This window comes from Mus caroli, chromosome 17 (assembly GCF_900094665.2).
Source record: "Mus caroli chromosome 17, CAROLI_EIJ_v1.1, whole genome shotgun sequence".
Taxonomy (NCBI): domain Eukaryota; kingdom Metazoa; phylum Chordata; class Mammalia; order Rodentia; family Muridae; genus Mus; species Mus caroli.
This window is the reverse complement of record NC_034586.1, coordinates 24,392,305-24,398,493: the sequence shown is the minus strand read 5'-3', so window position 1 is coordinate 24,398,493 and position 6,189 is coordinate 24,392,305.

Below are 6,189 nucleotides of genomic sequence, written 5' to 3'. Positions count from 1 at the left end.
CACACACACACACACACACACACACACACACACACACACACACATACACACTTACTCCTGCATCTGCCTTATGAGTGCTAGGGTTACAGGCACACACTTCCATACCCAGTTTGATGCTTGACACCTTGCCTCATTTCTGTGATGCTAAGGGATGAACCCAGCTCGTTGTGCCTCCAAATCTAATGTTTTGCATGTAAAATTCCAAAGAAACGGTTCTGCGTCCACAGACATGTCAAGCCAGGATGGCAGAGACACAGACACACCTGTCCTGAGGTGTCTCTCCTCCACGCAAGACTCTGTGGAAAGAGATCGATTCTCAGCATATAGCCTCAGCTGGCCTGGAATTTGGTATGTAGAGGTGGCTGGCTTCATACTCACAGAGCTCCACTTGCTTCTGTTGTCTGAGTGCTGGGAATAAAGAGGTGGCGAGGTTTGTTTATTTGTTTGTTTGTTTGTTCTGAGATAGGGTTCTACTTTGTAGCCCAGGCTGGCCTAGAACTCTTTATGTAGTCCAGGTTGGCTTCAAATTCATGGCAATCCTCCTGCCTCAGCCTCCCAAGTATTTCGATTACAGGGGTGAGCCACCACACCCAGCTCTGCGGGATTTTTATTTTATTCTCTTTGGTCTTTAATAAATGCTAATGGTGAGCCATCACTGGTTTCTACTGCCCCCTGGTGGAACACCCACTCTTCTACCACTGCATAGGGTTCTCCTGGTTTGTCCAACCACCTTGTCTTAGCCAGTTATCTGTCTCCACCAGCCAACTGTGTGACTTCCCTGGATTCTTAACTCCCTGCTGCTCAGGTGGCCTTGAGGGCCCAATGGACCAGCCATACATGTCCAGCCTGAGAATTCATTATGAAGGAGTTGTATAGCAGCCAATGGCTGAATTCACCCAGAGTCCTCAAAGTTGGTACCCACCCCACCCCCGCTCCTAAATGACCTGACCTTTGAGAACCAGTGACAGAGACAGAGCTGACTGTAGAGAAGGTACAGATGTCCCGACTTCTAGAAAGTCCTTCTGCCATTCCTTAAACCTATTCAGTCAGTGTATGCAAGACTGAGCCATACCTACAGAACAGTTGGGGTCCGTGGTCCTCTGAGCAGAACAGCCGCCTTCTTCATGGGATCAGGTGTACCTGCTTGCAAGAGGACAATACATTAGGCCTATTGACTGTTCCCTCACAGGAACACGGAGAACCACTGGGCCAGCTGAGATTCCAGCCACCTTCCTCTGCCCCTCTTGGTTTTTGTATACAATTTCACATGGCCTGGGGCCTGGGGTTGGGGGTCAGAGTATATTGGCTGGGACTGGAACTAAGCTGGCCTCCTTTTAGGCTCTGAAGAAACAATTCTTCATGCTGAGAGACATTCTAGTAGGGCTGCTTTGGTGTTCAGTCATGATCCTGTTAGCACTCTAGCACATTCAGACTGTTCACGTGACTTTCTGGGCAGCTGGTGTGCTCGCTCTCTCTCTCTCTCTCTCTCTCTCTCTCTCTCTCTCCTGAGACTTCTCTGAGAGCATAATTGGCCAGTGAACCCCAAGACCCCCCCACTGTGTTTCTTCAGTTCTGTGGTCACTAGCACACTCTGTCTCTGGGGTTCTGTTATTACTGCTTCTTGGGTCTTTGAGTGCTTTGCCTGCTTGTATGTCTGTGCACCATATGTGTGCCTTGTGCCCTTCCAAGGTCAGAGATGTTGTTGGCTCTCTAGAACCAGAGTCAGTGTGAGCAGCCCCGTGGATGCTGAGAATTGAACTCAGGTCCTCTGAAAGAGCAGCAGTGCCCTTACCCACTGAGCCATCTCTCCAGCCCTGTTATTTTGTTGTTTTGTTTGTTTATTGTTGATGATGTTACTGATGCTTTGGGGTTTGGGGTTTTCCCCCCACATCTGAGATTTTATTATGGATCAGTACCACAGACACTTCAATTCTTAATACATGTACCCAAACTCCAGAGTCACATAATGTTCCTTCGGAACAGTTACGCCAGCGATGGTCCTGCCGCAAGCTTGCCAAGTTTCCCACAAGACCTTGCAGAACAGTCAGACACTCAGGGTCTTCCCCTCTGCTGAGTGAATCACAGTTTTACGGCACACACGACGCACACTCAAGTTTTCCATCTTTCGAGGCTCATTATTATGACTTTTAGGAAAATGGGCTGCTTTGACCAGAGCCGTCACCGTCCTGACAGGGCGAGGACCAGTAAGAGGTTGTATAGGAAACAGAAGACAGGATGTAATTTAAAATATCCCAGAAATGGGTTGGAAAGATGGCTCAGCCACTAGAGGCTAGGTTCACAACCAAAACTATGAGTTCCCGTTCTCAGCACTCATGGCTGTCTCTCCAGCTACAAAAAAAAAAAAAAAAAAAAAAAAAAACCAAAAAAACCCCAAACAAACCTGAAAAATGAAAAGAAAAAAACAACAAAAAAAAACCCCAACCCAAACCCAATCCAGACCCCCACACACATCTGAGATGCCGGTGTGCAGCTGAGCATACTTCGTGCTCCATGGTGCAGGATGCTAATATTCCCTCTGTGGGATGTGTCTCTGACTCCAGAGACAGAGCCTCCTTGTTTCAGTGTGCCACTGTCCCCTGGATGTACGAAAAGCTAAGCAACCAACAAACGATTTCACCTTTTTTTTTTTTTTCTGAGACAGGGTCTCACTGTGTAGCACTCAAAAATCCACCTACCTCTGCCTTTCAAGTGCTGGGATTAAAGATGTGCGCCACCACCGCCTGGCCTTCACCTATTTTTTTTTTTTGGTTTTATGAGACAGGGTTTCTCTGTATAGCCCTGGCTGTCCTGGAACTCACTTTGTAGACCAGGCTGGCCTCGAACTCAGAAATCCACCTGCCTCTGCCTCCCAAGTGCTGGGTTTAAAGGCGTGTGCCACCACACTCGGCTCACCTATTTTTTTTTAATTTTAGATTTTTATTATTTGATGGGTGTGAGTGTTTTGCCTGCATGTATGTCTCTGCATCATATGTGGGGCTGTTACCCTGGTGATGAACTTCCGTGTGGGTGCCAGGAATTTAACCTGGGTTCTTTGCAACAAGGGGTGTTCTTAACCACTGAGCCAACTCTCCACTCCACGATTTCACCCCTTAAGAAATCAGTTATGGGCTGGAGAGATGGCTCAGTGGGTAAGGGCACTGACTACTCTTCTAGAGGTCCTGAGTTCAATTCCCAGCAATGACATGGTGGCTCACAACCATCTGTAAGGGAAATCTGATGCCTTCTCTGGTGTGTCTGAAGACAGGCACAGTGCACTCACATATATATATTTGAGACAGGGTTTCTCTGTGTGGCCCTGGCTGTCCTGGAACTCACTCTGTAGACCAGGCTGGCCTCGAACTCAGAAATTCACCTGCCTCTGCCTCTTAAGTGCTGGGATTAAAGGTTTGTGCCATCACTGTCCAGCTAATGAATATTTTTTTTTAAAAAAGACTGAAATCCTCAAGAGAAAACTTATTTTGAAATAACTAAAATATAATACTTTCTTTAATGATGACATTGATTAAATGTGCACACACCAGTCACAGCATACACGTGGAGGTCAGAGGACAACTTGAAGGAGCCAGTTCTCTCCTGCCATGGATTGCTGAGGATTGAGCTCAGATCCTAAGGCTTGGCAGCAAGCACCTTTACCCACTCAGCCCTCTCGCAGGCTCCAGACAGGCCTTCTCCTATGTTCCAGTTTAGAATCTGTGAGGAGCGGGTGTGGCAGAAGTCCCAAGATGGCGCCCGGGACTGCAGCCAAGTCTTATGACTTGCACCTGACTTCCTCATACACCTGAAAAATAAGCCATGTCCACTGGGTGAACTGCGCAGGTGCACCATGATGCAAGATCGGACCATATGACGAGTGATGATTCTGGCCAATGGACTGCTGTTAAGTGGACAGGGCTGATGGGGCGTGGTTGAGAGGATATATAAGGGATTGCGATTGGGGACGGGTTGGTTGTTGTTTTTTCCTGGAGAGATTGATTTCTGGAGAGAGATTCATGCATGATGTTGAAAGGTTCCTGAATAAACTGCTTTGAGAAGAACATAGTGTTGTCGCTCTTTTCTGCTGGTCGGAATAGGAAGCGACAAGAATCCATGGTATTCAGACTTGTTTAGGGTCTAGCAGACTTGCTCTGGGGAAGTGAAATGCTTTGACTCGATGACGAGCATCCTGCAGAGAGAGCGGGCCCTCTTGGAAAAGTACCCTCCAGCCCTGGGCAAAGCTGGACCAACCAAGCTTGATGGAGCCAGGTGAGCAACCAAGACACTCCAAGTTCTGGAAATAACAAGTGATTGTTGGCTTTTGTTCTTGTGTTTCCCAGAGGCTGTCACCCCAGAGAAGTGACAATCTTTGTCTTCTCTGAGAGGATCTCACAATACAGCTTCTCTAAGGCTGTCATAATGCCAACGGGCTCCTAAGTGCTGTGTTGCTATTCATTTTACAGACAAGGAGACCGAAGCTCAGACAAGGTTCGTGCCTCACCCCAGGTCACACAGCTAGCAAGTAGCAGGGATAGGATTCGAACCCAGCAGTCTTGACTCCAGCCTTTGCCCTCTTTGTCTGTCTGTCTGCTCTCTGTCCCCTGTTCTTACCAGATAGTTTCAGCTCCTATGCAGGCTCGTTTCTGATGTAAATTTTGACAGGATAGTAACAGAGCCACGGTCCCTTACTCTGTTTAACACTCCAGAATCATGCTGGACTCCTTCTTGGCCAGGACTTGAATTGGTACATGTGGAGTGAATAAGAAACTGACCTGGGTTAGCAAGATGGTCCAGCAGGGCTTGCTGCGAAGCCTGATGACCTCAGTTCAATCCTGGGATCCACGTAACAGAAGGAGAGAACTAATTCTACTCCATTCTCCACGCGCGCGCACACACACACACACACACACACACACACACACACACACATCAGCCTACCTCTGCTTCCTGAATGCTGAAAGCCATGAACCACCATGCCTGTCTTAAGCCCATCATTTTGAAGTTTCTAAATCCAGGATGAGGCTCTCGCCACTGCAACTGATTTAGCATCCAGTGAGGCCAGAGGTGGATGGTGGCATGTCCCACAAGGGACTCATGTGCCCAGGGGCACAACACCAAACAGGAGATCAGAAAGAGGCTAGGCTCCCACACAGGCACCCCCCTCAAGGGCCCACACCATTCCCAATAGGAGGAACTGGGGAAGATTTTTAAAAAAAAAATATTTATTTTATGTATATGAGTACACTGTCACTGTCTTCAGACACACCAGAAGAGGGCATCGGATCCCATTACAGATGGTTGTGAGCCACCATGTGATTGCTGAGAATGGAACTCAGGACCTCTGGAAGAGCAGTCAGTGCTCTTAACTGCTGAGCCATCTCTCCAGCTCTGGGGAAGATTCTTAAGCCACAGACAGAGGACTGAACTGGAAAGATGGCTCAACAATTAATAGCACTTANTGCTCTTGCAGAGGGCAGGGTTTGATTCCCAGCACCTGCATGGAAGTTTGCAACCGTTCCATTAAAACACATAACACTGGGGCTGGAGAGATGGCTCAGCGGTTAAGAGCACTGACTGCTCTTCCAGAGGTCCTGAGTTCAATTCCCAGCACTCACTGGTGGTTCAACCATCTGTAATGGGGTCCAATGCCCTCTTCTGGTGTGTGTCTGAAGACAGCTACAGTGCACTCATATAAATAAAACAAAACACACACACGCACACATCTCCCCCCCCCCCCCCCCCCCCCCAGCACCTCTGTCCTCACAGGAAAGGGTGTCCTCACATTCAGGCTTTAAGGGTGTCTGGGAGATGACTTTCGGGTCAAAGTCCTTGCCAGGCAACCATGAGGACTGGAATTCACATTCCTCACAATCCATGCAAATGCCCAATGGATGATGAGCTACTGGCTGTCCTTCCGGCCATCCCCAGAACGACTTGGCTGGTGAGACTAGCCAGATTAGAGACTAGCCTGGGTTCGACTGAGACACCCCATCTCAGTAAATCAAGTAATAAAGCAGAGGGAGTTGATCCTCCTGTCAAGCTGGGGCCTTCACACGTGAGAGCGCATGTGCACAGACACAAATGTGCACATGTTCCCTCCCCCTCACACACACACACACACACACACACACACAAATTGAAACAAATTTGTAGAGCAGCAACAGAAGGGGCAGTCAGTCTCCCAAACACAGAAGT